This window comes from Macrotis lagotis, chromosome 7 (assembly GCF_037893015.1).
Source record: "Macrotis lagotis isolate mMagLag1 chromosome 7, bilby.v1.9.chrom.fasta, whole genome shotgun sequence".
NCBI classification, from domain to species: domain Eukaryota; kingdom Metazoa; phylum Chordata; class Mammalia; order Peramelemorphia; family Peramelidae; genus Macrotis; species Macrotis lagotis.
Genome location: NC_133664.1, coordinates 167,899,642 through 167,911,753, shown reverse-complemented (window position 1 = coordinate 167,911,753; position 12,112 = coordinate 167,899,642). Strand labels below are relative to the sequence as shown.

The window sequence follows — 12,112 nt, the reverse complement described above, 5'->3', positions numbered from 1 at the left end:
CACAGACCTGTTTGGAAATACAGCTTAGTTTACCTGCGTAAATGTTTAGGTATTTTCCCAAAGGAACAGATCTTGCACTAGATCAAATCATCCCCTTAAGCAGATCATTCCTTAGGAATCTGTTCCCAAACTTGGAGCTCCTTGAGGGCAGAACCTATAAGCTTTTGCCTTTTTTTTTTGCATTCCCAACATTTAGCACCATGACTAGCACACAATAAGCACTTAATAAATACCTGTGTCCTGAGTGTCTGACTGCCAGCCCCAGATGAGCTATGTCTTTATAAATGAGCCAAGTTTACTAAGGAAAATCATCTCCCTTCTCAACTTTGTTGTAATGTTATGACACAGAAGAGAGAATTTTGATGTGCTTTTCCAAAAAAATGTTATTTTTAGAACAGTCATAACCATTTTAATTCTTGTTATGATGTTGTTAATTACCTTTAGCATAATTCATGTGCAGCTGCATTTTATTTTGGGCAGGTACCTTATCTCTTTAAGATTAAAAGTATAAGGTTTTAGCATTACAATTTTTACATGAAACTACCTGTTGCAGGGTGAATTCTGTATGTTAAATGCCCAGAGGTACTCATACTTGGATTGTTGGTGGGACTTGCTCTTGACATTGGTAAAGCAACTACTATAGTTACCAGTGCTCCACAATTTTCTCTCATAGGAATAAAATTTACCTGGGTGGGGAAGGTTATATGGGGTGTAGTCAATTATGGCAAATTTAAAAGTGTTAATACTATTCTTTTATGAAAATATTTAAGAAAGAATGGTGAAGTGCCTGCTGTGTTCAAAACCCTGTTTGGGGGCAATATGGGAGATGAACAGCAAAAGACTGACCCTGCCTTCAAGGGGCTTAAAAATTGTGAGGAAATAAAACTTGCACATAGGTAACCATAGTACAAAGCAAGGTAGAACAAGTGCTATTAGAGCAGAGAAGTACGTCCTGAAAGAAAGGCTGGTATAAAGAATGAATGTCACAAAACTGAAATCTAGGCTAGAAATTTGGATAATTAACAAGTGTTAATTATCTTCTAGTTAAGTGAAAGATTAGATAGACATTTAATGAGACAACTAGACATCAAATGATATATCTGAACAGAAAATGGGCCTAAGATTAGTTCAGTGGGCCAAAACAGAATTTTATTTCCAAAGTGGGTTTGATAGAATGCTAGCAGTGGGGAAGCTAGATGCACTAGATAGAAGAGAGGTCAACAGGCCATCATTAGGACAAATTAAAAACTATGAAGCAAAGTGAGATAGTACCTAGATTTGATGCCATGAGTTGTTGTCCCAAAGAAAGTTTACTGCATGTCACTTTTTAAAGCACTCATTGAAATATGTTAAATCTGGAGAAGTATGGATTTTTCTGAGGAAGAGGTTCAGTCTCTCTGAATCTATCAGTCATAAACCCATGAATTCATATCAATTTCAATTTAGAAGTAAGTTTAGAAATCACCTATTTCAATGATCTCCAAAGTGGGAAGTCTGAGGAACTCATAGCATAATCATAAGTAGCACATGATCTATCAACTAGATATGGAAAGATAGCCCACAATTCAATCTCTTTGTGGTACAAAACCTCAAATCCTATTCCAATGTAGCCACACCACTCCTTCACCTTTTATTTTCCCCAAACTTTCCCAACCTTCATTTTCCTTGACTATGAAAGCTCTCAAACTCTTCTTTTCTGTGTCAGCTCCTTAGTGTGGTTATGAAGTAAAACAGACCCAAACATCATATCAAGAAGTACACAGGTGTCACTAAAAAACTTCCAACCTCCCCTTTCTAATCATACCTACATTGTTTCAGGGTGTTGTAATCTTGGGGTGATCTGAAGGTTCCTCAAGACTACAACACCCTGAAACCATATACCTACCCCTCACCCCTCAGTGACTAGTGAATGACAGCCCTCTCCCAGTCCCTTCCTTTTGCATATTCCAAGGGAGTAAATCATGCAAGGTAAGCATTCATGGATGAGGTCTCACCTATATCAATAATCTCCTTACGTTATTTTATCACCAAAAATCTCCCTATGTATAACTTCCCTATTGCTATTAAGCACACTACCATATTTTCAGTCACTCAGGATATACAATTATTGTGTTATTTTTGCTCTTCACTTTTTTTTCACTCCCCACACACAATTCAATGTCAAATATGGGTTCTAATTCCACAACATGCCTCAAATGTATCATCCTCTCTAATTATACAGTTGATACTTTGTGTAGGCCCTAGTCAACTCTTTCCTGTTCTACTGTTATAACCTCATTATTGGTCTCCTTGCTTTATTCCTCCCCAAACCCATTGTAGACACCACATAGCCACCAAAAAGATGTTCCTCAAGTGAAGGACTATGTCTTTCCTTTACTTAATAAATCCCAATGCATTCCTATTGAATGTAGGATTAAATTACTATTTTGTGAAAATATTATAATGTAAATAATTATTTGTCTAACAGCACATATACCTTACCAAAGTAAGCATTAATATATGGAATGTGTCCTAAACGATTTTATTTTACAGATAGATATATATGATCAAAAAAAGTTTAGATATAATCTATTCAAACTTTTGTTCCTTAAGTATCTTTTTAACATCAGTCTGTTATTTTCTCAAGTGCCTGGACAGTGTCAGTCCAAATAAGAAACTTTATTACCCTGTAATAACTTTAATTATGCTCCTATAATGTTCAAAAGTCATTTTTATTTGTTTGTTTACTCTCAAAAAATCCATCCATAGGTGGTTGGGATGAGTTTTAATTTGATGCCTGTTTAAATACAAAGGCAAAAAAAGAGAAATGAATGAGATCCAACTATATATCTATACTTTTAGCTAAACAGTAATCTTGTGGTTGAAGTCCAAGAGAAAAAAATTCCCTGCCTAACATCTATTGACATTTCCTATTGTGCCAAATACAAGAATGAGTTTTTTTTCTTTAATTTGTTTTTGCCTTCTAAACTCTTAAACTATTGGAAAATAATTCAAAATAAGAACATGGTTCAGAATGCTTGAATTTGATTTCTAAAGTATCTTCTCCATAAAGTTTATCCCATAACCCTTAAGATAGTGAAATAGTATACAGAATCACAAATATGATGTAAACAAATAGCCTCATGTGATATTTTTGCCTTTAAAATCAAGCATCTTAGCAAATTACAAAGAATTCTGAGAGATTACACATTTTTTTCATTAAAACAACCATTTCTCCTTTAACTAACCATCACTTTCAATTGAACCAAACAATCCAATATTAAATAGGAACTTTTTCAATAATAAATTTTGCTCTGTTGAAGAAACAGGTCTTTTAAAGTATTCATATCTCTACTATAAATTTGAGGAACTTTTTTTGCAAAAATGAAGAGATACTAAGCATATTAGCTCAACTTTGCATATTATAAAGGAAAGTGCTTTGAAAACATTAATCAACAATGAAAAATTTGAATGTATGAATTCTTATTGATTGTGTTATTCTGAAATAAATCGAGGCACACATGTGCAAAAAAATTTAATATAGAGCAGTCACTATAAAGAATTAGAGAAGGGACGGCTAGGTGGCGCAGTGGATAGAGCACCAGTCTTGGAGTCAGGAGTACCTGGGTTCAAATCTGACCTCAGACACTTAATAATTACCTAGCTGTGTGGCCTTGGGCAAGCCACTTAACCCCATTGCCTTGAAAAATCTAAAAAAAAAAAAAGAATTCAGAGAAGAATGGAAAGACTTTAAGTTGATAGTGACATAAACAGAACCAGAAAATGTCCAAGTAAATAACACCCATAAACCCACACATAAATGCTCACAGACATTAGCCTGAATGAAATTTTATCATAAGGACTAAAAAATAAAGGACTCTGGATCTACCTTAAAAAAGATTTGAAAAATGTCTCTTTATTGCTTCTTTGTAAAAGTAAAGACATAGAGATAAGGAATATCACAAACATAGTTGAGGTTCTTGGTTAATTTTGCTTAAGTGCTTACCACCTTCACTCCCATCTTTTAATATTTTGGTTGTTGTAAAGGATATTTTACTTGGTTGAATAGAAAGAAGGTACTTAGAAATGAATTTAACAAAAAAGTATCAAGAATCATTATTTTTTAAAAACTAAAGCAATTTATTTTGTGAGATTAGTTGATAGATGACATACTTGTTTATCTTCAAATCGTTATTAATATTTATGAGAGATTATGGTGATATATGAGTAAATTAATAAATATAGGAAAAGTCCCAAGAGACAACAAATCTAAATCATGTGATAAGATTTACTACTAGGTTGGAAAACAATTTTTACAACTAGTTCCTAATTCACAACTCATTTCTAAAAAAAATAAAAGAGAATTACATCATATTAGAGAATTAAATAGAACTTAGAGCTTTAACCTTTAACCTTTGAGTCAGATTTGAACTCTTGTCCCAGTTCACTTGCTGTGAATTCTTGAACATTCACTTCCTCTCTATAGACTTAACTTTATTCATCCATAAAATTAGGGAACTGGGACTAAATCTAAATTTCCTTCAAAAACTAAAAAATTCTCCTGATAGTAACTATGGAAAGTTTTCCCTCTAATAATATTATATAGGGAACTTGATATAAATACATATATATATATATATATGTATATATATATATATATATATTTCTTTCTCCTTATAATCTTCACGTTCTGATCAAAAATAGTTGATTATATAAGAAACGAAAGAAAAAAGAAGATTGATGAAGAAAATTAATACACAAAGATAATGTGTCAATAAGAAAAGAGCAATGAGTAGGTAGTAAAGAATGAAACATGAATTTTCAGAGAAGTTTTCAATATCTTACAGTTAACATGAGTAGTCAAAAATAGAACATTATCAGATATATCAGGACCATTAAGAATGAAGAAAAAGAAGCAATTCAACTTTGTGACCTGGAAGGTCTATACCTAACTTAGCTGAAAAGATTTTCAGATTTGTAGTGACAGTGAAGGAAAGGTCCTTGTAAGTCAATGGAGTTTTTTGCTGACCTAATGTATCTTTGATTGTCCTACCATAGATAAAAGAAAAGCAATTGAATAGGCAACTTTTGTCTCTATATCAAATATTCATTTATTTGTTCAATATTCAGTATTTTTTCAATATTTGTTCAATAATTCATTCAGTATTTACTATGAACCTACTATTTTAAATGTAGGATACTAGATGCTGATGGATTTATACTTTAAAAAATATGAATCAATATGAATATTCAGATAGAAACATAGAATTTCTGAGTGGGGAAGAATGCCAGACCTTATCCAGATCAGAGTGGACACAAACAATAATGAATTCCACAAATGCTCTACCTGCTACTCATCCAGTGTCTGCTTGAATACCCGTCCTAAAGAGGAATGCCCTACTATGGAGTTGAAAGACCAATGACAAGATCTCCATCTCTCTCATAAGCTAAAATTCTATCAGTTATTCCTAGGACCAAACACCATTGCTCCTTGGCATAGAGAGACTTGACCTGCTCCATTTCCAACTTGGACCCCATTAACTTGCCTTAAACAGTCTAATTCCTCCCACCATCATGATATTGGTTTGGGGCTCAGTGATCACGTTTAGACTTAGAACTATTATAGCTCAGAAGCTCAAAAGGTCTTAGCCTCCCCAGTAGCAGAGATTATAGGCATGTGTCACCACACCCATCACCCATTCTACTTTCAGGCAACTCTAATTATTAGCAAGTTTCCCTTACATTTGTAACTAAGCAGTTTCTACACATTAATCCTTATTAAGTACGCCCAGGGCAGAGTCAAGCACCCCTAATCTCTTTTACATGACAGTTCTTTCTTTTTAGGAAGACTTTCTCAATTCCTTCAGTCAGTTCTTTGTCTACATTAGCCTAACCATACTGGTTTCCCTGGGTGTGTTCCAGTTTGTCTGTATCTTTTCCTAAAGAAGTACTATTTAGAATTGAAAGCAATGCTGCAGATGTGAAATAAACACAACAAAGAACAGTGAAACTATTTCTCTAAAGGACTCTTGGATTTTGCTATAGACTCAGCTACTACAATTTTAAGACTTCTGAACTGTATCATCCCTCCTTTCCTTAAATCTCATATGTACTGCCATGCAAACCTCTTGTATTCCCAGTATTCATTACTGTGTTTAGCAAATAAGAAATGCTAAATAAATTAATTTTTATTCCCTTATTTAAATTTTAACATTCCTTTCTTTAAAATTTTTAGTTCCAAAACCTCCCTCCAAACACTCCCACAGACACTGAGAAAGCACACATTATATCAATTACATATATATATATATATAAATATATATATATATATATATGTGCTGTCTTGCAAAACATATTTTCATGTTAACCATGATGCAAAAAAAAAGTACATTTCAATCTGCAGAGTACATCAGTTCTCTCTGGAGGAAGATAACATTTTTTATCATGGTCGTTTGAAATTTTCTTGGAGCACTATATTGATCAAAGGAACTAAGTCTTTCCCAGTCAATCATCCTTATAATATTCATGTTGTTATGTATAATGAATACGTGGTTCTACTCATTTCTGAATCAGCTTATATATATCTAATTCTTTTTTGAATGATAAAATCAGTTCACAACTCCACCTGTGCATGTGTCCAAATTTTTCCACAGTTCTCCAACATTCACAATTTTCCTTTTCTGTCATGCTAGCCATCTGATAGGTGTGAGATGGGTACTTCAAATTTGTTTTGATTTTCATTTCTCATATGTAATTTTATATGATTTTTTGATAATTTTTATTTCTTCTTCTAAAAATTGAATGTTCATATCATTTGAGCAGTTTTCAATTGGAGAATGCCATATCTTTACAAATTTGTCACAGTTCCCTATATAGGGAACTTTATCAGAGAAACTGATAAACTGGTTTCCAGCTTTCTTTCTAATTTTGACTGCATTGGAATGTTTATGCAAAATCTTTTTAATTTAATATGATCAAAATTATTCATTTTTACTTCTCATGATCCTATCACTTATTTGGTCATAAATTCTTCATTATCTAAAGATCTTAACAATACATTTTTTTCCCTGCTCCACTAATTTACTTGTCTAATTTAGCTACCCATTTTGACCTTATTTTGGTATATAATGTGAGATTATAAGCCCAGTTTCTGCTGAACTGCTCCCTAGTTTTCCCAACAATTTCTATTAAATGATAATATCTGGCCCCCAAAAGTTTGGATCTTTGGGTTCACCAAATGCTATATTACTATGGTCATTTATTTTTATTTATCGTGTACTTAATTTAATCTACTCTAGTTCTATTTCTTAGCCTATATCATATTATTTTGATAATTACCCTTTTGTAATACAGTTTGAAATCTGGTAACACTAGACAGTGGTGGAATGCAAATAAATTAATAACCAGTTCCCTGCCCTGATAAACATTTTATGTATACAAAAAGATATACTGGAAGGTAGTTTAATATTTCATGCATTTAATACTAAAATAAAAACAATAAAGGAGGTATGCAAAACTAGATTATGTTTTGTTACTCACAGTAAGCAAACATATCCCTATGGAGTGAAAGCACCCATGTAACTGACCACAGTAACCAATGTTGGAACATATGCAGAACCAAGATTCATCTTACCTATTCTAACTCTTTTTTTTCTTCTACTTCCATGGCTTCCAAAATGGGCAATAAGATAACCCTTGAAATCTTTATTTCTGTTGATTCACTGTGTCCCAGTTTCCTATTGGTTTCATAGTTCAGGGAACATCAGAACACTCATATCTCAGGGGAATTTGGGGTGTAACACAAAGTGGAAACAAATGACAGCTTGTTATCCCCTGGTTGTTTGGCCCTTTTGCTCTTTATGTTATGTATGTATCCTGAAGTAGCAAAAACAAGGGAATTAAAATGTAGTATTTCATCAAAGATATAGTTTTAAGAAAAAGAATAAATAAATAAATATTTCAAGGATAGTTCTGTCAATTTTTTTTCACCTATGGATAGAATGAACATTTATGGGTAATTACCATGAACAATAAATATTTCTCCAGTTGTTTAGATCTGGCTTTATATGTGTGAAAGGTGTTTTGTAATTGTGTTCATTAAATCTCTGGGTATAATTTAGCAAGTAGATTCTCAAGTTTGTATGAATCTGCAGTTATTTTAAATTGAATTTCTCTATCTCTTCCTGCTGTTATTGATTTTTGTTTTAGTTTTGGTAATAAATTATATTGATTTATGTGAGTTTATTTGATATTCTGCAACTTTACTAAAGTTGTTAATTACTACTTCCCTGTTAAGATAGATTTCTATATCAAACATGTTTGTGTGTGTGTATGTGTGTGTGTGATCTTCCCTCCTTGAACCAATTCTGATGAGTATGAGGTTCATGCATTACCCATCCCCCTCACATTTTCCCCTCCATTATAAAAGTTCTTCCTTGTGAACTTCTTTTATGTGAGATAATTTCTTCTTTTCCTCTTCTCCTTTTCCTATTCTTGCCTCTTCATTCTTTTTTTAGATAATTTTTAGATAATTCCAACATACTCAATTCATACTCTTGTACTCTAGCATATGAAGGAGAATGTTGGGCAAGCTTGGCTACTTTCCTTACTCTGCATCTTGTTTCCACCCACAGAAGTCCTGAATTGTTATTAATCTTCTTCTTCTTCTCTTAATGGAGCTTAATACTAAAATTAATAATTAATTTATTGGGGTTTTTTTTTGCTCCAATATCACACTCAAGTTGTCTTCGTAGTCCAGGGTCAAGCTCAAACCACTGTAGTTACAGGATCCAGTCATTTCCTTTGTTTGGTTATTTGTGTGTTTTTAATTTGAGACACATGCCCATTAATTGGGGAATGGCTAAACAAGTTATGGTACATGAATACTATGGAATATTACTGTTCTATAGGAAACCATAAATGGTTGAACTCTAGAGAAACATGAAATGAGTCATAGGATCTTATGTTGAGCAAAGGGAGCAGAACCAAGAGGACAATGTACACATTAACTACATTGTGAGATGATCAGTCTTGAGGGAAGCAACTCCTCTCAGCAGTTCAGAGAGCTAGGACAACCATATTAGATCAGTTATGGACAATATTATCCCCATCCAGAGGAAGAAGAACAAAACAGAACAAAATCTGATGAACACTTTATAAAAATTATCTCTTATGTATCTCTTTGCCTTAACCCTAATTACTCTTAATGAAAATGACTAATCCGTAAACACTTATCAAAAATATGCATATACAATGCTAACCTGACTGTTCACCACTGGGGGTGGGGGGTGGGAAGGGAGGGTGAAAGGAAATTTTGTAACTTAAAAATATACATGTGCATATGGATAAAAAATAAATAAAAATAAAAATAATAATTTGAGACATTTGCCCTTTTCTAGACCTGCTATACCCTCTCTTTTAGTTTTCAAAGTTCTTGATCTTAGACTTGGATTCAGTAATCATATATATATATATATATATATATATATATATATATATATATATATATATATATAAATACATACATATATGTATGAAACTTCTTCTGAGCCTGAATTGTAATTAATTTAGTACTAATGATTTACTCTTATCAAGAATCACTAGGTTGACTTACTATCTACCTATTTTTCTTATAGTCCAAAAATCATTTTGCTTGATGGAGAAAATCAAAACTAAATAAGGATTAAGCATCTTCACTCCAGTTTTGTCATCGATTACAGTCATACTATCCAGTTTCACCATGGTTCTCTTTGCTTTGTCCTCTTTTCTACAGCATAAATAAAAAATAAACGAAACCAAAAAAGTTCTTTGTATTGTCCTTGGTTTTTATTTCCAGTCTCAGGTCTAAGACTATTGCTTTAGTATTAGTATAATGGTGAATGGTTGACTGCTGGACTTGAAGTGAGAAAGATTTAAGTTGAAAAACTGCTTTAGACATTTATTAACTTGTTTGACTTTTGGGAAGTCACTTGACTTCTCTTTACCTCAGTTTCCAATCTGTAAAATGATAATAGTAGCACCCCTCCCATAATTGTTGGGAGAATCACTTGATAATTATAAAACTTTTAATGCAATACCTAACACATAGCAAACACTATAAATTATTTTTATCATTATTATTATTATTACCTTTAAAATAGACATAAATTAGCATCTTAATAACTTCACAAGATAGCTGTGAGAATCAAATGAGATCATTAGTGTAAAGTCCTTTGTAAATCAGAAAGCACTATATAAAAGCTAGTTATAATGCTGCTGCTACTGCTTCTGTTGATGGTTATGATGATGGTGATGGTGATGGTGATGATGGTGATGGTGATGTTTACAACATTCATTTGATATTCTCAGTCTATAACTATCTCGAAAAAGAAATAGGATTAATTTTTCAGAACCTCTTATCACTGAAATCATGTTTGTAAAAGAAAAAATCTTTTTCTGAATTCAGAAAGTCTCCTTTAATAACAGAAAGAATTTAATTAGACTATAATATTTAATAACTAGAATTTAATAATATCTACAAAGACTGAACAAATTTTTGAATCAATTGACATTTTCTAGATCTTCTGGAATAATGCATTCTAGAATTCTGTAAAGTACTTTAGCTCACTAATTTATAATGAATAATACTCTCTCCCACATTTAAATGTTCTTCAAAGTTTAGTTCTTTTTGCTTTCTCCACAGTTTTTCAAAGATCAAAGAGTTCAGTTATCACATCAAAGAGGCATCGATTTAGAGCCAAAAGGGACCTTAGAGAGCATTGTCAACTCACCTCATTTTATAGTAACTGAACTAGGTCTATACAGCTAGTATATATTTGAGGCATAAATTGAATTGAGGTCCAGTATAAGACGGGTGCTTCCCATGTCTTTTATTACTCTGTGCCTTTATTATTCAGTGACTTGAATATTTGGAGAGAAGCTATGTGCTTCTCTTGTCATCAATCATCGATATTCTGTTCAGAACTCTTGGTAACCAATGGTCTTCTAATTTTTCCTCCAGCATACTTTTCCAGAAGTAGAATAAAATGAGCCCGATTCTACTAAGGTTCTGTAATGCCTGCCAAATTAAATTTATCTCCTCACATAGGCTCTCTAATTCACTTTGTTGCTACTCATACTATGTTCAATTATGAACAGAAACAGTTGTATTGGAGATACTTTTCTGAGATTTATCTTGTGAATTTCAGGTATTGAAATGAAATTCAGTGATATGATGCCTATATGTGGGGTTTGTGTGTGTGTGTACATATATATATATATGTATATGTATATCTAATATATCTACATAAAGCACATATATTTATATAAATATTTATAAATATAAAAATATAAAGTTCATATATAAATATGAACTAATAGTATTATCATCAACACCATCATTGCTTGGGCTTCTGATAATTTGGCTATAATTTTCTTTACAGATCTATATGGCCTGTTTTCTTCCAGTCTTTTGTTTTCAGTGAAGTTCCTTTTTTAATTGCCCTCATTTTTGTTCTGTCCCAGACAATGAGTCTATCCATCCACTATTTTTATATATTATCAAAAAATGTAAAGCCAGAACTCAAATGCCTTGTTGTTAATCAAACATTCATTTTTAAAATGGACTTCTGAAAAGTATTAATATGCATTTGGAAGTTCCCTATGTTAGGGCAGGCATTGGAGAGGAGAGAAAAACTGTAAGCTGAGCGTGTCCTGGAGGTGAGTAGATAATAGCTATTAGAATCTTGATTGCATGGTAGATTTGGACCAAATGAATATCAAAGGAAAATTCACTCCTTCAGCAAGGAGATGCTTCTAGTAGAAGTAACTAGAAAAAATACATAGAAAAAACTTTAGTAATAAAAGAAAAACAAAAAAGTTATATAAACATTGAATGAGAAATCAGTAATATTTTTATATAAAAATCACATATATCTTGTCTGCCATGTTAAAAATATTTTTTTCAGATCCAACCTTTATGGAGAGCAATATAGAACTATACCTAAAGAATAATAAAATGTTCATTCCCTTTGACCTAGCAATTCCGATTCTAGGCTGATATCCGTACGAAATCATAAAAAATGTGAAAAGTCCCATGTATTACAAAATATTCACAGCAGCTCTTTTTGCAGTGACAAAGAATTGGAAATTGAGG

The 12,112-nt window shown here is 32.3% G+C and overlaps 1 long non-coding RNA gene across 1 annotated transcript in view; it reads right to left on the bottom strand.

The window, feature by feature from the left end:
* LOC141493138 (uncharacterized) overlaps positions 1–12,112 on the bottom strand; it is a 140,672-nt gene that overhangs the window by 959 nt on the left and 127,601 nt on the right. The gene's annotated exons all lie outside the window — the stretch shown is intronic.